At 40.7% G+C, this 22555-nt stretch overlaps 1 protein-coding gene across 4 annotated transcripts in view; it reads left to right on the top strand.

The window, feature by feature from the left end:
- The window catches only part of RALBP1 (ralA binding protein 1), a 107806-nt gene that overhangs the window by 44023 nt on the left and 41228 nt on the right, over positions 1-22555 (top strand). The window contains exon 1 of one of the 4 annotated variants that reach the window (XM_029590997.1): positions 2232-2490. The exons of the other annotated variants lie outside the window; for them this stretch is intronic. The gene's annotated coding sequence lies outside the window, so the exon portion shown is untranslated. Of the gene's footprint in view, positions 1-2231; positions 2491-22555 lie in introns of those variants that run through there. 4 annotated transcript variants of the gene reach the window in all.

Below are 22555 nucleotides of genomic sequence, written 5' to 3'. Positions count from 1 at the left end.
CATTGCTTTTGTGATTTCCCCTCTTTATCAGTTTATGCTTCTAGTCGCATGTTGCACTCATCGACTCTCCGCCCAGTATTCGACATTTCCTCACGCATATCTGCTATCATTGTGGCCAAAATTCCACTCTAGTCGGCAGCTTGTTCAAATTCACCCCGACGCATTCGGGTCGGTATCCATATCAGAAATAAGTAAGTCTGCGGCTTCCTCCTCTCCATCGGGCCCATCAGTCTTAACAGACTTCTTAACATAGCAAAATTGCTTGAAATCAAGACCTTTTTTCCTTAAGGCAATTGGGCATTATAAAACTCTGTATCATATAGTAAAAAGAGCCTCGATTGAGTCGGAATTGCAGCAATTCTGATGATAAAAAACTCAAGAAAGGCTGGAGCTCAGATTTAAGCGGCCATCATGTTCTGTGACATCACTAGCCTCTTTCCTCTATACTTAACTGAAACTGAAGCTCTTAATTTATGGCCAGATGTGGCCCTTAGCTGAATTTCATCTGGCCCCACCCAACAAAGGCCTTAGTAAATTCATCCTGGTGTTTTCTTTTGATACCAGCAGGCCAGGACTTGCAGTGACAAAGACCACTATCTCTAATTGAATCAAAGCTTGCTTCTTTAATTGTTGTTTTCTATGACACTAAAAGGGCATGCCAAGGCCCATCCTTGGTGACATCAGTTACTAATCTAAGATGTACCTCATTAGAAGAGATTTGCAAGACTGTGAAGTGAAGTTCAGTAAACACATTCACCAATCGCTGTTGCCTAGTTATATCTTCTCGTTGGGATTCTAGCTTTGTACTGTATCTTCCAAGGCTTGCTTGCAGAGTACATCCCTAAGCCTATTGTTCTAATTTTGGGATATCTTCTTGTTTTGTCTTATTTGTTATAATTTGTGTTGCATTTTTAAGAAAGAGCTAACAAGACCAAAAAAGGCCTCCTCCATATAAACATATTTCTCATTCATTGTTGGTTGCTCATTTTTGTTTCTGAAGACACTTAAACTGGAGTATCCCATCTATGTAGCTCCTTTGAATTGCTTGTTATCCAAGAAAAAATTATTTACCTGTAATAAGCGCTCTTTGTTTGACTAGCCTTTCCATTGAGAGTCCTTATATACTAGATTTCTCTTATGTAAAAGGTAAGCTAAATGTTAAATTAAGGAATTGTGGATCCAGAGGAAACAACTCTACATATCAACATAGCTTTCTTAGGAAGCTCTGGAAAGATCCTCTGTGCTTGTAGGAGGAAGACTCGTTACCCTATAGTTCTTGAGCACATGAGAGAATCTTTAGCTTTGCTTTCAACTGGGTTCTTTCCTACTATAAGGAATAGAGTTTAGAAACAAGCAGTATCCTAAAATAACTACCGGTAAGTACTATAAAGGAGTGTAGAACATACAAAGGAATTTAATTTGTCCATTAAAAATAATAATTAGGGGAAAGAAACCATTCACTGTCCCATTTGTAATCAATTTGGAAAAAATTGTTCAACAATAGCAGAGCTGCTTACTGAAAAAAGTGCCAAGACCAGATCACAAAAAAAACTCCAAAACAAATGGGGTATCACAATCCAAAATTTTATGTAATATGAAAACACCTGGGTTGGATTGATTTTAGTAATGTGCTCATGTATGCCTGGAGATGGATTTATTTCTAGCATCAGATAGTTTAATGATAGTTTACAAATTACTTGTAGTAGATGTAAAATTTCATTTTTGAGTTCTTTCAGAACCCTGCAATGTACATCATCCGGGTCCAGATGATTTGCTACTATGCAATGCATGGCAATGTATTACAATCATGGGAGGAGTTTAGTTTGGAACAGCCAACCCCCAGGGCTACAACTTCTATCCCTGACGACACCATCTCCCTCCTGTAGTACTTAAGTTACGCAAAATAATATTCAAATTACTTCCAGGAGTTATTTAATTAAATGTTGCTAATTATTTTGTTTGTTTTACTGGTGTTTTTAATAATGTGTAAGTATACGGTATGTAATGATAGTATGTGTGTTTGTATTTTAAGATGTGGTAAGAATGAAATGTTGCACTTCTTGCAGTGGCCCCTATGAGAGTAAGACACTTTAAATCACATGCATTCCAAACAGAAGCGTGACTTGGATGTGTAAGAAAAATAATTCAGCAGGACAAATTAAAAATTTACAAAGTCAGGTGGCTTGCAAATAGGAGCTTTAACAAGCTTCAGTCCAAAGTGTAGAGCTCAAGATCCTGCAGAGGTAGCACTTAATAACATCAACTCCCAGCCAAAAAAAAACAGAAAAAGAGCAAGCAAATAAGTTTTGCAAAATAACAAAAAATGCTGGAGTTCATAGGGATCATAAACATTTATGGCAAAGAAAAGGAACAGAACGCAACTGAGCCCTCTCCACTGTTCTTGAGGAGGAAGACATTTTGAAAATTAAAACATTTTGCTTGCTGGACTGTTTCCATTCCAGGGTGCTGCTATGATCTGGTAGAAGAAAGGTAAGCTGTCTTCTCTTGTCGAGTTTGGCACAGTCTTGTAAGAAATTTATTTTAAAATATGTAAAATAAACCCCTTAAAATGTTGTTGAGTTATCCAAACGCATATTTCATGTTCCTTCAAGAATCCAGAGTTATTAAATTAATGTGCTGACACTTTCCTACCACCACCTAAGGTGAATGCTAGTTGTTTTGTATGCACGCGCTATACCATACAGTTGCGAGGAAAGGAAAAAATATAGCTTCAGTTTTGCAACACTGTTGAAATGATCAGCTAGGAGTGTGGAAGAGGTGGGGTTTTTTGGGTTGTGTTTTGTTTTTTTTTTTTTTTTTAAATGTTGACTTATTTTGGTCTTGTTCCAGATGCTTTGCCCCTGTTTTTATTTAAACAGATTATTAGACTCTATGAAAGAAAACCTCACAGCCTGAAGATTTTCCGCAGGGCTCAGGAGGGAGATGGTGTCGTCAGGGATAGAAGTTGTAGCCCTGGGGGTTGGCTGTTCCAAACTAAACTCCTCCCATGATTGTAATACATTGCCATGCATTGCATAGTAGCAAATCATCTGGACCCGGATGATGTACATTGCAGGGTTCTGAAAGAACTAAAAAATGAAATTTCACATCTACTACAAGTAATTTGTAAACTATCATTAAAATCATCCATTATACCTGAAGACTGGAAGGTGGCCAATGTAACCCCCGATGTATAAAAAAGACTCCAGAGGTGATATGGGAAACTATAGACAGGAGAGCCTGACTTCAGTGCCAGGAAAAATTGTGGAAACTGTTATAAAGAATAAAATCACAGATGATATAGACATTTTATTTATTTATTTAACATTTTTTGTATACCAACATTCGTTCGGAACATCACATCGGTTTCCACAGAACTGGTAATGCAGCTAACATAGCTTTACATAGAACGGTTTTAAAACAGTATTAAACAATTAAAACAAAAATAGTTAATATGGGCTAAGGGAAAACATAGCAAATACAGGGATCATTAAAAGTTGCATAAGGACAAAGATCATTATTGTTGAATAAAGGAGTTACAATTTACTAATTAACTGGGGTGGAGGGAATTAAGGAGAATTGTGGAAATAGAAGGGGCTGAGGGAAGTTAAAGATTAGAGAATCACTGTTTACGGGGCAGGGGGGTAATTACAGGATATTTACAGGAGAGTATTTTCAGGATAGTGAATTAAGGGAGGATGAGGGGGGTAGGAGTGAGAGAGAAAATCGTGAATATAAGTCAAAAGTTAATAATAAGAGGGAGAAACAATTGCGCATGGTCTAATGGGACACAGGCAGCATGGATTTACCCAAGGGAAGTATTGCCTCTCAGATCTGCTACATTTATTGGAAGGAGTGAATAAGCATGTGGATAAAGGTGAACTGGTAGATATGGTGTATGTGGATTTTCAGAAGGCGTTTGGCAAAGTTCTTCATGAGAGGCTTCTAAGAAAACTAAAAAGTCAAGAGATAGGAGGTGATGTCCTTTGGGTTGCAAACTGGTAAAAAGACAGGAAATGAAGAATAGGATTAAATGGTCAGTTTTCACAGTGGGGAAAAAAAGGTAAACAGTGGAGTGCCTCAGGGATCTCTACTTGGACCAATTCTTTTTAATCAGATTTTCAGATGTCACAGAATTATTCAGAGTAGTTAAATCACAAGCAGATTTTGATAAGTTGCAGGAGGACCCTGCAAGGCTGGAAGACTGGGTTTCCAAATGGCAGATGAAATTTAATGTGGACAAGTGCCAGGTGATGTATATAGGGAAAAATAACCCATGCTGTAGTTACATGATGTTAGGTTCCATTGTAGGTGTTACCATCCAGGAAAAAGCTTTAGGCAATATACTTGATATTACATTGAAATTGTTGGCTCAGTGTGCTGTGGTGGTCAAAAAAAGAAAACAATGTTAGGAATTATTAGGAAGGGAATGGTAAATAAAAGAGGATGTCATAATGCCTCTTTATCACTCAATGGTTAGACCACACCTTGAATACTGTTTGTAATTCTGGTCGCTGCATTTCAAAAATGATATAGTTGCATTGGAAAAAGTACAGAGAAGGGTGACCAAAATGATAAAGGGCATGGAACAGCTCCCCTATGAGGAAAGGCTAAAGAGGTTATGGCTCTTCAGCTTGCAGAAGAGATGGCTGAGGGGGGGTATGTTGGAGGTCTACAAAATCATGAAAGGACTTGAACAGGTAAATGTGAAAGTTATTTACTCTTTCAGATAATACAAGGACTAGGGAGAACACCATGAAGATAACAAGTAGCACATTTAAAACAAATTGGAGACAATTATTTTTCACTCAACACACAGTTAAGCTATGGAATTTGTTCCCAGAAGTTGTGGTTAAGGCAGCTAGTGTAGTTGGGTTTAAAAAAGGTTTGGATAAATTCCTGGAGCAGAAATCCATAAACTACTTTTAATCAATAGGGAATAGCCACTACTAGTTGCCAGTATTAGTAGCATGGGATCTATTTAATGTTTGGGTACTTGTGACTTGGATTGGCCACTGTTGGAGACAGGATATTGTGCTTGATGGACCCTTGGTTTGACCCAGTATGGCATGTCTTATGTTCTTATGGTAGATAAAGACAACTGACCTATCCAATTATTCTGGTCCATACTGCTAATGATATATTCTTGCTGTATCCATAAAAGCTTGACCACTTAGGATATCATTTCCATGACAGTTTTTATTGTCTTCGTCATTGGTGCTCTATCATCCTATGTAGATGAGCATACAGGTTCCCATATTTAATCCAACCCCAGTATCCTTTATGTCCTACTACTAAGTTTAGTAATAAGCTAAACGGCTCTCATACCAATAACTCTATTGCCCGGACATCAAGCTGCATAGGCCACCAATACTATCTAACCCTACTAAAGCATTTGGCAGAGCCCATGTTTGTTTGGATTGGCTTCATTGAAATGATACTACTTCTCCATCCAGTCAGGTCAGTCCATATGAATGGGTTATGCCCACCAACCAGTAGATAGAGACCAAGATCAAGAAGCTCGCTGACATCAGCCTGCCAGTATTCTGTCTCCAGCAGATGTTGGATATGTATTCCTGTGCTGTGGATTAGAGCCTAGCTGCATGAAGTTTGGGGCCCCTGAGGTCAGTCAGTCTCCCTCCCTCAGTTGAGCAGGTTCTGCCAAGGTTTTCCTGGTAAAATAAATATTCTGCTAGAAAGTAAGGCTCTTATCACATCTCTTAATGGAAGTATAAGGTAACCATCATATGGTGTCTCTTTGTGCGATGGCTTATAGGTGAAGCCTTTAAGGCACAAGGGCTGTTTTAATCATCGGTCACTTTATACTGAGTCCATATATTCTCCTGGCTGAAGCTGTGAGTAACTCAGAGTAATGCACAATTAGCAAAAGTATGAAGTGCACTTATCTCCAAGACTGGCAGTCTTTAATGTGGTCCTGACGTCTGTCCTCCAACACTGCAGGGTTACAGAGTGTGCAACTCCTTCTTCAGGGAGCTTCAGGAAAGTGATGCTGCCCATGAGTAAGGGTTACTCTGGTGAGGACAGCTTGCCTGTAAGTGAAAGTCACTCTGGTATGGTCAGCTATACGCGCTGGTTATGAAAGTTATCCTCGCTACAAATACACCGAGCTGCGTGCTGCCTGCTTCGATTTCTTTTGTCCGCGGCCTGCAGGACAAGGAAAGAGATTTCCACAATTGCTAGTTGGTGTTTTGCTTATGAAAAAAACAAATGACTGAATGTTTTTGGAAATGCTCTGTGAATGGAGGAAGATAAGCAGAGATGAGAAAAAAGCACTAAGGAATGCAATACCACTACTTTGAAAGCTTTTGCAAGTACTTGATTTGAATACTATTTTAAAAGCCTGCTGTGCAACACTTCTCTGACTTTGCTACGCGACAGTTTTGAGATGATTTAAGCCAATTCAAGTGGCTTTTAAGCCCCTGAGGCAGCTCTTTGAGCGAAACTCGGCCAGAGTCAGGCAAGCTTCAATAAAATCCTGTTTTAAAACCGATCCATCCACTTGTGTTCATTGCTGACAGCCACCTTGGATCGATTACCAGTTTGTTTTCTTGGCAACTTAATAGTGCATTTATGAGAAATTTTCCAGGACCTAGTGGATGCTGGGAGAATCAAGATGGCATCTTCAGGGGAGGACGTGGTGTTGGGAGCTCCGAATCGCTCGTTCTTTTCTCAATTACCTAGAAAATAATGCCGGATACAAAGAGGAAAGGGCAGGTGAGACAGGTTACCTCGGCCTCATCTCAGCCCATCCTGATTCTGCACCACTTTGGATTAAACTGCTCCAGGTGAAAGGTCCGCTGAGAACACCAGTACTGAGTGCGTGCCAGTGTCCCGGGACAAAACATCTTTAAGCCCTGGAGTTCCTGCTACTCCCTCTCTCCCCGCATATCCCGATGCAGCTAAACTGGGTGAGTCGCTTGAACAGATGGTGTTCATGGAAGCGGCTACTGCTGAGGTGGTTTTAGCAGTGAATACCAAGATGTGTGAACCCAGGGATGTTTTGTCATCTCTACCACTGGAAGGAACGTCAACTAAGCTGAGCTCGGAAATAGAACATGGCTACTCTGCCTCGGCTTCTACTCCATCTGGGAGATATGTTGTTGAACCTCCCAGGTTACAGGCAGAGAACTTCCTCAAATTTCTGTGGTAGGTTCCTCTTCTCAGATTTTACTGGTTAAACCTGCTGTAATAACTCTCTTGACTCAGTTTGGAATGTACTCCTGTCATTGGAACGCTCTATAACTTCACTTACTTTAGTCATGAAGGATATTCAGAGCTATGTTCATTCTATGGACCCACTTATTACAGCTCACTTATCTAAGATAGATGAGTTTGATTCTAAAGTGAAAAAGATACAATCTATTCAGAATGGTCTAATTCAAGGTGAGTTCTCCTCTTCTAAAAGGCTGGAAAATCTAGAAAATTCTACTAGATATTTAACCCTGAGAATTTTGAACTTTCTGAAGGTAAAGTTGAGCTCTTCTAGGGAACAATTTAAAAATTATTTGCAAGACGTTTTACATTTTTCAACAGATGTAATTCCACCCATTTCTAGAATTTACCTTTTGCCATCTGAGAGGAAAGAGAGTGCTTCTCCTGTTTCCCCTTCTACAGCTATAAATTTAACTGAATTATTGGAGTCTTCAGCGGAAAATCAAGTTGAAAGTCGTGGAACTCTTGGAAATTTTGTGTTTCCATCAGACCGAGATTCAGTTCTTAGTCTTTTTCTACATAATTGTGATACCCTATATTTAGGGCAGAAGATCTGGATTTATCTGGACATATCAAGAGCGACTCAACAATGATGGAACAAATTCCCGGCTCTTTGCCCACGAGCTAGACAGGCGCCCAGATTATAGTCTGATTTCCTTATAAATGTGTTATGAATATTAATAATGCATACTATGTTTTCTTTGAACCATCTCATTTAGCTTCTTTCTTGGATTCCTATCAATCTCCTGGTGAGGTTAGCTAGATGGTAGCGGTAATATATTATGGATAATCCATCTCCCTTCGATTTCCTGATATTTGATTTGTGATATTGCATTCTTGTAACCTTGATTCTCCCTTATTTCAGAGTACCAAGGATATTAGATGAATATTTTCTGTGATATATTTTTCTTTTTCTTTATATTTGATATATCACCATGTCCTGATTTTGTGGCATGCTTATGCTGTCTATATTTGTTGAAAACTTAATAAAATATAAATTATAAAAAAAAAAAAAAAGAAATTTTCCAGGACTGTCAGGGCAGGAGTATTCCTGGATTACCCCTTGATCCCTTTTTAAAAATTGACGTTACACTAGCATCATAATTGCTTAACATAAATTGCAAATAACATAAATGTTAAGACATAAAAGACTCAAACATAAATTACATATGAATGTTACATAAAATCTCAATAAAACTCAAACAGGCTGATGCAATAAAGTGCATGTAAAAAAACTGGGTGCCTGTTCTTTAATGCGTGCACATTCACCTCTCTTGAGCATATGATGCAATATGTAAATGAGCCGGCACGCTAAATCGGACCCACTAGGGATAAATTGTGCATTCCTAGTCCATTCTTGGCATCAGGCACCCAGGAGATGTGGCTGTATGTGGGTTACCAAAATGGATGCCCAATTTACGAGTGTTTGTTTTATCCTGTGGCAGCTAATTGATGCACAATATACATGGCCTGGAGCCATGTATATTGTGCGCACAGAAATTTTTTTTTTGTTTCAGACAAATATTTAAAATTTAGCATGGTGCTGCTTTCTGCGGTTCTTCCTACATTGTATCGCGACAATACTAAGGAGGAACCACAGCACGATTTTTTTGTATTTTCATTCAGCCTGATATGCACTGTAAGGCTTAATGCCAGCTCCCGGGGTGGTGTTAAATTTGTGGCTGTTAAATTTGTGGCATTAACCAAGGGCGTGTTGGGCGAACAAGGATTTTTTGCATCATGGGTGGTAGCTAATAGCCTTAGCTACATGGCATTTGCATGTGATGAGCGCTATTAGCTCCGAACAAGTTTGGACAAGTGATCTGGACTTGCTAATCCCCTTTTTGCATCAGGTGTTAGCCTAGCAAGTACAAAACGCATGTCCAACCGCGGGTTAACCTGTGCGCTAGCCTGAGTGCACAATATTGCATCGGCCCCAAAGTATATATAGTTAATAATCTCAAATTACTTATAAGCCTGCTTAAACAGTTCTGTTTTAATGATTTTCCTAAATCTCAAGAAGTCTGCTTTATTTCTTAGGCTATTAGACAAGGAATTTCTGCATAGTCCAAGTTTTGTTTGGAAGAGGGTCACATATGTCAGCTCTTTTGGCAGGAGCAGAGAGCTGGAACCATCTCTTAAAAAAAAAAAAAACCACACAAACAAAAAACCTGAAAAAAATTCAAATCTATGCTCCCCAGATAAGAACATAAGAAATTGCCATGCTGGGTCAGACCAAGGGTCCATCAAGCACAGCATCCTGTTTACAACAGAGGCCAAACCAGGCCACAAAAACCTGGCAAGTACCCAAACACTAAGAATATCCCATGCTACTGATGCCAGTAATAGCAGAGGCCATTCCCTAAGTCAACTTGATTAATAGCAATTAATGGACTTCTCTTCCAAGAACTTATCCAAATCTTTTTAAAACCCAGCTACACTAACTGCACTAACCACATCCTCTGGCAATGAATTCCAGAGCTGCAGGCCGGATTTAAGCCTCAGATGAGGTGTCCCAGGTCCTGCTGGAGTCCAGGAGGCCGTCTACTAGGAAGTCTTACGGCCTAAAGTGGAAGTGGTTCTCCACTTGGTGTGAACATTGCAGGATAGATTCATTCTCATGCTCTACCCCAAAGCTCCTGGACTACCTACTTCATCTCTTGGAGTCTGGCCTCAAAACCAACTCAGTCAGGGTGCATCTTAATGCTATTAGGGCTTACCTCCAAGAAGTGGACGGTGCCCCCATCTCAGTACACCCTTTTATGGGGCACTTCATCCGGGGGTCTGCTTCAACTGAAGCCTCCCCTGCAGCTACCTGTGGTGTCCTGGGACCCCAGTGTGTTCCTGGCCCAGCTGATGAAGGCTCCTTTTGAGCCCTTGCGCTCCTGTGACCTAAAGTTCTTAACGTGGAAGGTTGTCTTCCTCATAGCGGTCACTTTGGCATGCAGAGTCAGCGAACTTCAAGCTTTGGTGTCTTATCCACATTACACGAAGTACTTTCACAGTAGGCTGGTTCTGCGTACTCATCCTAAGTTCCTGCTGAAGATGGTGACTGATTTCCATCTGAACCAGTCAATCATCTTACCCACCTTCTTCACAAATCCTTATTCATACCAGGGTGAATGGGCCCTCCATAACCTGGATTGCAAGGGAGCTTTAGCCTTTTACCTGGAGCAGAGGGCGGGACATTGACACTCCATGCAACTTTCTTTCTTTTGACAAGAACCGTTTAGGAGTTGTGGTGATTAAGCAGACCTTGTCCGACAGGCTGCCAGATTGCATTTCGTTCTGCTAATGAGCAGGCAGGACTGCAGCTCTGAGGCCATGTCAAGGCTCATTCAGTCAGAGCCATGGCAACCTTGGTGGCCCACTTGCGACTGATCCCCCTGGATCAGATCTGCAAAGCTACAATGTGGAGTTCTCTGCACACCTTTGCTTCGCAATACTGCCTGAATAGAGATGGCCATCGCGATAGCAGTTTCTGCCAGTCTGTCCTCCGAAATCTTTTTCAGCTGTGAAACCAACCTTTTCCAGCCTCTGGCCCTTTTTTAGGGTTCAGGCTAACTCCCTTTGTTACCAATAGCTCTAGTTGTTGCGCCCGTTGGCACCTAGTTGCGTGCCTGTAGATCTTTTTCATGATTGTTCAGGAGAAGCCTGCAGCTAGAGTGTCACACATACGTGAGGACTACCATCCTACTTGTCCCAGGAGAAAGCAGAGTTACTTACCTGTAACAGGTGTTCTCCTGGGACAGCAGGATGTTAGTCCTCACGAAACCTGCCTGCCACCCCGCAGAGTTGGGTTTCTCATGTTTATTATTTTATTTTTTCGTAATTCTATGTTAGAAGACTGAAGAGGGACCCCGCGTGGATAGTGGCATGCTGGGCATGCTCAGTGTGCCTAGTCAAAGTTCTAGAAACTTTGACAAACGTTTTCCGTGCTGGGCTCCATTTGATTATGTCACCCATATGTGAAGACTAACATCCTGCTGTCCCAGGAGAATACCTGTTACAGGTAAGCAACTCTACCTCTTTCATTACAGTATGCATTAGTTTTATAACTTTTCAGATATTCAAATCAGTCTGCTCACATAAGCAACATGTGGACTAGGGCAACGGAAATGGACGGTGCATAATCATGGTGTGACTGCAACGCAAAATATAGACAAGCAGCTGAAAGCTCTTGTCCATGCTTCTTCTTGACCACATTGAAATGTTCAAATGTGCTGTAAAATTTGTCCCTGTCTATAAAAAAAAAAAAAGAATAAAATTGACAAAATACATACACACACAATGCTTTTTTTTTTTTTTTTTTGCTTTTTTTTTTTTTTACCTGATCATTTCTCCCTGTTCCTTTGGACATTCAACTCATTTGAAGCCAGGACTGGGATCTGGCACCATTAGCCTTCAATCACCCCTTCCCAGGGATTTCTTTCCCCTGTTTTATATCTCCCCTACCCAAAGTACACTTGGTCTGGTCAGAGCAAGAAGGTCCTCAACAGGGGGCCATGCACCTGGGCTTCTTCCGGCTACCAGGTGTCACCCTTAAGCAGTGTTCATTACTTCCCACCCTTAAAAGCTGTGAATGCTGTCTCTCAAATTCCCCCAACAACCTGAGAGTGGAAGACTGTACTTAGGAACTGAACTGGGGATCTTCCACATGGCAGTGTGCAGCAGATGCTGTCTGAGCCACTGGTCTAGTATGCTTATTTTACTTAAACAAAAAAAAAACCAAAAACCATAGCACTATAGAAAGCCTGATGAATACTGTCATGGAATGATAACATCTGAAAACATAATAAAAGATCATTTCCCATCTATGCAATTTATCTTCTGAATTGAATAGTCTGTTTTTCCCATTAATACAAATATTTATTTTTTTTTCATAATTTGTAGCCCACACAATCCAGAGTTCTTGGTGGGTAACAAACACTCATAATCAACATTATATAAACTTACACAAATAAAATACAATCAAATTATACTGTAAAACATTATTACAAAACATGAAAATAAAAAAGCACAAAAATAGGAAACAGACAATGCCTGGTAGACAACTCAGACCAAATATTTCATAGCAATGTTAAATGCTTGCTTAAAGGAAAAAAAGCTTTTACCTGTTTCATAAAGGTTATGTAATAGTGTGGTTATTCCTAATCTCATCTGACAAGCTGTTCCACAGCATTAGTCTGGTAATGTATGTACTGTATGTAAACCGTTTTTAATTTTTACATTGTAAAAGCGGTATAGAAACATTTTAAAATAAATAATGTGAAAATTCTCTTCCTGGTCTCATCAAGGAGAGCCTGACGTATGGTCGATACCTCTAACAAATTTTGACTAGATGATCTTAAGCTGCAGAGTTGCTTGTAGATCTTTAATGTTGAACTTACACATATTGGAGTGTTTCCACTTAGAGCCCAATGATTCATTGTCACGATTTTAAATTGGATTCTCCATTGTATTGAAAGCCAATGTAGTGATTTTTAAGTTTTAGACAAAGACTAGAGGTACATCCTTCTTGGAACATTGAGGAATTGGTAGGAGGGGGCTGGGGTCGGGGTTGAGGCCCAGGGGGAGTTGTTTAATAACATTTGTCATTTGTGTTTGTGATAGAAGTGCATAAAAACTTATTCTACCTTTTCTATAAGAAAAACTTTGAGAGTTATTCAAAAAATGTTTTCAATAAATCTTCTATGATTATGAATATCCCAGTAAACTCTGAAAAAAGAAGTGGTATCAAACTAAAATATTGAGTGCTGATAACCTTAATCTGTAATCTCATACCCGCAATAGGCTACAATTCTGTTAATAAGGAGCACCAAAAGAACTGATCATCTACCACCTCTTAGCATGCTTTTGAAACAAATCAAAAAACAAATGTGCTTTCAGTTCACCTTGATTCAGTCTTCTGTATTGCATCACTATATTGTAAGATGTGAATAAATCAAACAACTTATCTCAGACCATTTTTCTAAAGTCACAGCAGTCACCACATTAGTCTATTTTAGAAATTACTAAGGATTATAGAATCATTTGAAAATTGGTAGCAGTTAAAAATGGTTTCAGCCCATGCAATGCCTTGAGCTTATTAAAAACTCCATAAACTACATGTCTTATTTGTTCTTTGAGAGAAAAGTTTGATTCCAACTCCATCCCCAAATCTTACTACTGATGAGATTTTGATGTTTCAGTCTCTTGAGTTTAAATGAGTTTGGAAAAATTTCTGAAAGAAATCTACTCAGTAGTATTATAATGGTTTTTCCTATATTAAGTATGTTTATTATTCATCTACTCTTTAATAGAGCATAGACAATGTCCCACTTGATCTGGGGTATTAGAAATAGATGTACAATTTTTTCTACCAGCGCCTACATCATCTGTATATAGTCTGTAGCCTACTCCCAAATTATGAAGTAGGCTACAGATAGATGTCGAATTGTAAAGCTAACAAGGCTGTTCCTTGCAGTACCCCATTAGTAACATTATACCAACTAGATGTTTGATTTTGAACTTTAACTTGAAATTTCTAATTACATAGGAAAGATGTAAGACACTGAAGTACTTTTTCCATTATTCCTATATCAACCCAGCGCTACAATAATGTTTGGTGGTTTATTGTTTCAAACATGGTTCAGATGTCTAGGAGTACTAGAATGTAGTCACCAGACATCTCAAAGCCAAAAATATACAGCATAGACATCAAAAGAATCTCAGCTGAGGGGAGTAGGCATCTGTCTACCTTGGAGGGGTAGAGCATTGGCGCAGAAAATATCCCTTCTGGTGCCAATGATCATATCTGGCATCAATCACTGAGACAAATTGCTTCAGTTGCCACGGAGTGCATCGGAGCCCAGTACTTCTATGATTGCAGCCTCAGTGCCCTTGCACTCATATTTGATGCCACCTGCTGTGGTGGCGGTATGGATGTCAGAGGATGTGTCTCATCCTACTTCAGTACATAGGGTCACTCAACCAGTGGGGGCCCAGTTTTCGGAGTTGGTGAATTTCTTTACTTCCTTAAGCCCAGGAGACCAGAGAGGGAAGTTGGAGCCTTGCCTGTCTACGACAGACATACTTTCTCTGCTTAGTGGGGAACCAGAGCTTCCTCAGAAGGTTCATATCTTGTGACAAGGACTTATGATGAAGAGTGACTTCACTTTCAGACTTGATTGATTTACCGTCTCCAAGGGAGTTCCCTCATGAGTCCAAAGGGGAAGGGGTAAAATCGACCCATTTCAAGTTCCTACTGATCTCCTCTCCATCAGACCATCTGGTTTCCTTCTTGATCTCTTTCATCATTATCAGGATACTGGCTGAGTGACTTTCAGAGGTCAGGTGAGGAATACTGTACAGGGATTCCTTGAGATCCCCTACCAGACCTGCCATAGCCTATACCTCGTCTGGAAGATCTCAGCTACTCTTGCTTTCTGGAGAAGACATTTATTGATGTAAGAAAGGAGCAAGACCTGAGGTTTGTTATAATTTCTACAGCCACCAGCAGACTTTGTGTCTATACTGGTGCATGGCTTCCTCAAGGATCTCCAAATAAGGACCTTTTTTGGTGTAATTCATTTCGTACAGCCAGTCTGCTATAGGTGGAATATAAATATTTTAAGAGATCACGTGGTACATTGGGCAAGGTAAGATGTAGCTTACGCCGCTCTGATCTCTCACCCACTAAATCTGCCTCTATCAGAGACTTAAACCTGCTAAAATTGCATAGTAGGGTGCAAGGACGTCAATTGAAATATCTGTGAGTGCAATATTTGGTAATGCTTACTAGAGTGATAAAGAGAGAAAGCTAAACCAAAGATCATAGAAGGGAAGATGGTGGAGGGCTGACGCTCCCCTGCTCGAGAAATGACGCCTACCGATGACACAAAATTTTTCAAAGTTGTCAAATCACAAGAGGATTGTGAGAAATTGCAAAAGGATATTGCAAAACTTGGGCATGATAATGAAATTTATGTAGACAAGTGCAAAGTGATGCACTTAGGGAAGAGAAACCCAAATTCTAGCTTCAAAATGCAAGGGTCCATATTAGGATTCACCACTCAGGAAAAGGATTTAGGTGTCATCATTGAAAATACATTGAAATCTTCTACTCAGTGTGTAGCAGCAGTCAAGAAAGCAAATAGAATGCTGGGGATTATGAGGAAAGGAATGGAGAATAAAACAGAATAGCATAATGCCTCTATTGCTCTATGGTGCAACCTCATCTTGAGTATTGTGTTCAGTTCTGGTAACCACATCTCAAAAAAGATATAGCAGAATTAGAAAAGGTTCCCAGAAAGGCGACCAAGATGATAAAGGGGATGAAACAATTTCCCTATGAAGAAAGACTAAAGAGGTTAGGACTTTTCAGCTTGGAGAAGAGACGGCTGAGGGGAGGTATGATAGAGGTCTATAAAATGAGTGGAATGGAACAAATAAACGTTAATCAGTTGTTTACTCTTTGAAAAGTACAAAGACCAAGGAACACACAATGAAGTTACTGGGTAATACATTTAAAACTAATAAGAAAAAATACTTTTTTACTCAACTAATAATTAAGATCTGGAATTCATTGCCAGAGGATGTGGTGAAAGCTATTAGTATAGCTGCATTTAACAATGGTTTGGATACTTCCCGGAGGAAATGTCCATTAACAATTATTAAGGGAGAGTTGCAGAAATCTACTGCTTATTCTTGAGATAAGCAGCTTGGAATCTATCTACCCCTTGGGATACTACCAGGTACTTGTAACCCGTCTTGGCCACTGTTGGAAACAGGATACTGGGCTTGATGGACCCTTGGTCTGATCCTGTATGGCAAGCCTTATGTTAAGTTCTTATGACAGCAGTCACTGAGCTCAAAGCACCCGTGGTTGAGGCGCTTAAACCAGAGTTCAAAAACATTGGTCAGAAGTTGGATGAAGTGGCCAAGAGTATGACAACCTATGACTTATGGTTCACTAAAGTAGAGCAGCATGTCTCTGACAATCAAGATGCCATTCAAACTGCACTGGAGGATGTGGCGTACTTGAAATCTCTGCTACAAAAATAAGACGAGTGACTCGCAGATCTTGAGAACCAATCTCGCCGCAACAATCTTCGCTTCGTGGGTCTATTGGAGTCTGTTGCAGAATCAGTTGCCAGTATTTTTGGAGAAATAGCTCACCAAGGAGTTGGGCCTCTCGGAGTTTCAGGGTCCTTTACGTATTGAGAGGGCCCACTGTCTTGGAGCCAGGAAGGAGAGAGCCGACCGGCCAAGGGTGGTAATCGCAAACTTTTAGACTTTTCCCACAAAACAGAGATTCTTCAGTTGCAGAGATTTGGGAAAACGCTGAACAACAATAACATAGTACTGATCTTTCAAGATTTCTCAAATAGACTGGTTGTGCAGCGGCTAATTTGCCTCAGTGTGTTCCTGACTGTACAAGATAGGGGTGAAATTCACACTCCTATATCCCTCAAAACTGAGTGGCTCTCCTTGATGGTTTCAAACAGCAGCGGAAGCAAAGAAAATGGTGGATGATGTGGAGAAGGAGAAAAGCAGTTCCTCTTGAGGAGGTACTGTATGCTGATTGAATCCAAGGATACCTTTGAAACTGATATTTGAGCTTCCTAATTCCTCATGCAATAAAATAAATAAATTCTGCGGACAAGTGATTTTGGAATTTTTTTATAATGTAATATAAAAGATGGAAATGTTTGTTAATTTGCTTCAGAATGTTCTAATTACTGCTGCAAGAAACTCTGGCTCTGTACCTTAGATCTTCTGCTCCCTGTCTGAGCTTCTAGAAGTGGGGGAGGGGAGGCAGAGGGGGGGGCAACACTGCTAACTGTGCCTACAGGCAGCAAAAACATAAATACATCACTGGATCCTCTGATGCCAGTGGGATCAACTTGTCCAACCATTATCCCACCAAATCTCAGTAATTTCTGGGATATAAGCATCCTTCCAGTAGTGGATGAGTCTGGAAGTACTTATGGTGGGGGTCTCACAGTGTGTCCAGCATATCAAATGACCCTGTCTACTGACATCTCTACCGGAAGGTGGGGTGCACACACTGGTGCAGTGTGGACCTAAGGGATGTGGTCTCTTAACAGAGAATCACTTGAAAATTAACCACCTAGAGTTGCAAGCCATCTGTCACGCTAAGGGCTTTCTCCCAGCTGCTCTCGGGCAAGAGAAACTTGCTCCAGATAGATAACCAAGTTGCCATGTTCTTTGTAAAGCAGCAATAATGCACAGGCTTATACAGCCTCTGTGAGGAGGATCCTTAAATCTGGTCATGGGCCAGACATCACAATGTACATCTCCAGGCAAGCTTCCTACCGGGAGTCCAGATGTCAATACTGGCTGCTAGGCAGCCCCCCCAGCCAGCAGAGGCCCTCAGTGGGCCGCCCACAGTCTTGATCTAGCCTTTACTTTAAGGCTGCATAATGCAGCAAGGCCAGCCCTATAAAACCCTCCCTCAGTTTGTTCGGTGCCTCATGAGTCACTGCAGCTTCTTGCTTTGGTGAACCTTACATTTAGCCTTGTTTCCTGTGTAGACTACTAGGCCTTTTTGCCTTGCTATGCCCATGTTCCCAGTGTAATCTATTTGTTCCTGTGTTCCTTGCCTGTCTGTTGTCCTGTTCCCTTTGGGTCTCCCAATGGCCTTCCTGTTCCCTGTGAGTCTCCCAGTGGCCCTCCTGTGTCTTGTCTAGGTCTACTAGTGGCCTAGGTTGTACTGTGCCTTATTCCTGTCCTGTCTCTGTTTTCTGTCTTGCCCAGGCCTCCTGGTGGACTATCTAGCTTGTCTGTACCCTGTCTTGTATCTCTGTCTCAGTTCACTCTTGTTTTACCTTGTTCCTGCTTTTGTCTTACCTTGTTCCTTGTTTTACCTTGTTCCTGCCGGTGTGTTCCCAGTCTTATCTATATCACTCCTGCCTGCCTTGCTCTTCCTTCTGTGTCCGGTTTGATTTCCTGCTACTGACCCTTGCTTATTCCATGACACTGCCTGAACTCTGCCAGTCCTGATTCCAGCTTGCCTTGTTCCTGACTGAATCCTTGCTCCAGGCATCCTGCTGGCCACCAGAACTTGCAAGCTCATGGAGGAGGTGACTGGCCAGGCAAAAGACCTTGCCCTGCTCTGTTGAGGAGCCCTGTACTTTCCTGCTGGAGGAATACTTTGCCCAGCCAGGACATCAGAACACGCTGGTGGACCATCTCAGCAGACTTTTACAACTACATGTGTGGTCCTTAGATCAAGAAGTCATGCAACATTTATTCTGTCACTGGGGAATATTAGTAATTGACCTGTTCACCTCTGAGGACAACTGGAAGACCAAAGTTCTGTTCTATACATCTGAGCAGCTACAGATTAGCTCCTGATGCTTTCAAGCTAAACTGGATTGTCTGTCTACTCTGAGTAGACAGACAATCCTGAGTAGACCCAGGATAGTTTGTATATACTCTGAGTATCTGCCAATTCCTCTCATAGCCAAGACTGTTGAGAAGATTCTTCAGAACAAGTTGAAGGTGATCGTCATAGCCCTGGTGTAGTCATGATTGGCGTGATATCTACAGTATACCTCTCTATTAGTTCAACCATCCGAATTTGTCTTTGCTGGCCTTTATGGCATGGATGTTTGAATGTGTAGTAGTTGCCCCCTTATTCCTTCCTAAGGAAGTGGAGGTTATGTTGTTTTTTAGCTGGGAAACATTCAACAAGAAAATCCTACAGTTTCAAGTGGCAGAAGTTCACTACATGATGTGGGACCAATCAGCTAGATCCCTTCTCCTGTGGCCCAAGGAACTTGCTGTGATGCCTCTTCTCCTTATCTTCAGATCTTAGCACCTCTTCAGTTTAAAGTACACTTTAGCGCCATTGTGACACTCTTTGGTATCTAAGTTTCTGAAAGGATTATGGCACTCCAAGCCTCTGGTGAGTAAACCTTTAGTGCCTTTGGACCTCAGCTTGGTCTTGGCTCTAGTCATGGACCCTCTGTTTAAGTTGGTGGACTTGAGGTTTCTCTTCTGGAAGCGTAAACAAATTATGGGCTCTGGTTTCCTATTCGCCATACCTGTAGTTCTTTCATAACAGACTTGTTCTACGAACTCATCCTAAATTCCTTCCAAAAGCGGTATCTGCATTTCACATTAAGCAAGCTATCATGCTGCAGACTTTCTTTCCAAGACCACATGCACACAAGGAGAATGGGATCTTCATTCCTTTGAACTGCAAGAGAGCCAAAGCCTATAATTGAGAAGGATGCAACCTCATCGTCAAGCTTCTCAAATGTTCATGCCTTTTTGATCCCAATATATTGAGAGGGCAGTGCTAAACAAACTCTAATTGGCTAGTAGACTGTATAGTGCATTGTTATACTGTGCCTGGCTTACATATTATAGACTTTGTCAAGGCTCATCCAGTGAGATCCATGGCAGCTACAGTGGTTCATCTGTGAGCCACTTCTCTCAGTACATTTGCAAAGCTTCTGCTTGGTCATCTGTTAACACATCTGTGTTCCTTTACCATCTGGACAGTATGTTACAGAGACACTAACTTTGGATAAGCAGTTATATATATATACACAGCCTGTTTACCCAGTAATCCACACTCGATGGTGGGATCTGTTAGTAGTTGCTCCACAATATGACACTTGACTTGGAACTCGCAGTGCATTATGACTGATTCATGCATGTTTGTGAACCGAGAAAGCAAGTTTGTCTACCTGTAGGCAGCAGAATGAATCACCCATTCTTAATACCTACCAATCTCGCTGGAGAGTCAGCTACCTCACTAAAACTTAAGTTCTGGAAGAGACTGAGGGGCTCATGGAGCAGCATCTGTGTGTGGAAACTCCTGCACATGCTCAGACTTTTTCTGAGCTTGGAGAGGTCATCATCGAATGATGTCACCTTATGTATTACAGCTAATTTAGCCTGTTGTCTATGGAGAACCCTGTTTAAGGTATTGCTTAATGTTTGGGGGGTTTCCTGTCTTTTCGTGCACTACATGTCCTCCCACCTTTAATCTCATGTGTCCTTTGTGCATCTGTTGTGGTTTCTGATCTGTATTTTTGTTGCAGTTCCTCATTGCATACATAGGAATTACATATGCTGTCCTCTTTTGTTGCATAGTTTTTCTTTTTTGAAGCATTTTAGATTTTCTGTTTTGGTATTTGTAACTATAAACAGCTGTATCTTTCAGAACTTTTGTCATTCCCTTATGCTGTCATATCTTTTATTCAGTGTAGGCAGTGTGTGCAGCACTATGTAACAGTTCAGGTTTGACACCAGTGCATGCATGCAAACATTAGGAAGTAATCTGGAGTGGAATTAATTGATGGCCATTTGGATGTGGAGTTGCTTGCACTGAATATGCCATTGCTTTCCATTCCCAATGTAATGTTTTACATTATGGAAGAAGTCTGGGGGTACTTCCGGAATTGCCTTCTTTCCTGTTCATCTGCACCATGATATGCTGGTTTTTTTGTGGGAAGAACTGCTGGAGGCAAGGCCAGAGCCTGAGGAAAATGGTCTCCCTCCCAGTGTCAGGTTCCATGCCAAGAGATGCTGAAGAGAACCCATCAGCTCACACCTGGCTGCTAGATCCTTAGAGGGGCCAAAAATATAAACTCATTTTTTTTTCTTGATAATTTTTTAGGGAAGATTTGATGTTTTCGTAGAAATACACTGTTGGGTATCGTTTCTTGTGGCCATAGCTGCGTGAGCATATACAGGCATGTGTTCACATAGTGTATGTATGTGAGAAAATGTAAAGACAAGGTAGGATTGGAAGGGAGAGTGAAATGTGATAAGTGAGAGACTTGTTTTGTAAAAGGTGTAGAGTCCGGTAGAGCACTTTTTTTAAAAGCGCTTTACCAGAAAAAGTGATTGTCTCTTTAAAAATGACTCTTATAAAGGGCAGCCAGTGATTTTTATTTTTTTTTATTTTATTTTTTTTTAAAGAGAGAAGAAAGTTTTGCCACATTTCTGTCTCCTGGCATGTGATATGATTTCTGTCTTAAGAATATAAGAACATGCCATACTGGGTCAGACCAAGGGTCCATCAAGCCCAGCATCCTGTTTCTAACAGTGGCCAATCCAGGCCATAAGAACCTGGCAAGTACCCAAACACTAAGAAGATCCCATGCTACTGATGCAATTAATAGCAGTGGATATTTTCTAAGTCAACTTAATTAATAGCAGGTAATGGACTTCTCTTCCAAGAACGTATCCAGTCCTTTTTTAAACACAGCTACACTAACTGCACTAACCACATCCCCTGGCAACAAATTCCAGAGTTTAATTGTGCGTTGAGTGAAAAATAACTTTCTCTGATTAGTTTTAAATGTGCCACATGCTAACTTCATGGAGTGTCCCCTAGTCTTTCTATTATCCGAAAGAGTAAATAACTGATTCACATTAACCCGTTCTAGACCTCTCATGATTTTAAACACCTCTATTATATCCCCCCTCAGCCGTCTCTTCTCCAAGCTGAAAAGTCCTACCCTTTTTAGTCTTTCCTCATAGGGGAGCTGTTCCATTCCCCTTATCATTTTGGTAGCCCTTCTCCATTGCAACTATATCTTTTTTGAGATGCGGCGACCAGAATTGTACACAGTATTCAAGGTGCGGTCTCACCATGGAACGATACAGAGGCATTATGACATTTTCCATTTTATTCACCATTCCCTTTCTAATAATTCCCAACATTCTGTTTGCTTTTTTGACTGCTGCAGCACACTGAACCGATGATTTCAATGTGTTATCCACTATGACGACTAGATCTCTTTCTTGGGTGGTAGCTCCTAATATGGAATCTAACATTGTATAACTATAGCATGGGTTATTTTCCCCTATATGCATCACCTTCCACTTATCCACATTAAATTTCATCTGCCATTTGGATGCCCAATTTCCCAGTCTCACAATCTTCTTGTGATTTAACTACTCTGAACAATTTTGTATCATTTGCAAATTTGATTCCCTCACTTGTATTTCTTTCCAGATCATTTATAAATATATTGAAAAGCACGGGTCCCAGTACAGATCCCTGAGGCACTCCACTGCCCGCTCCCTTCCACTTAGAAAGTTGTCCATTTATTCCTACTCTGTTTCCTGTTTTTTAGCCAGTGTGTAATCTGGCATGTTTTCTCAAGAAAAAACTTTCATCTGTGTAAAGAATGGATAATTGTGCTAGTGTTAAATAAACTAGTTTTGAAAGAGCTAAGTCTACAAATTGATCTTGAATGCAATTATAACTTGGAGAATAAAGTGAGAGCTACATTTCACAGCTTTTGTGCCTTCTGATCTCATCCTGTATCTCGTCATTTTGTGGATTTCC

The sequence above is a fragment of the Rhinatrema bivittatum genome, chromosome 2 (assembly GCF_901001135.1).
Source record: "Rhinatrema bivittatum chromosome 2, aRhiBiv1.1, whole genome shotgun sequence".
In the NCBI taxonomy this organism is placed as follows: Eukaryota; Metazoa; Chordata; class Amphibia; order Gymnophiona; family Rhinatrematidae; genus Rhinatrema; species Rhinatrema bivittatum.
Note: the sequence above shows the minus strand (reverse complement) of the source record. Positions and strands in the feature narration are given on the sequence as shown.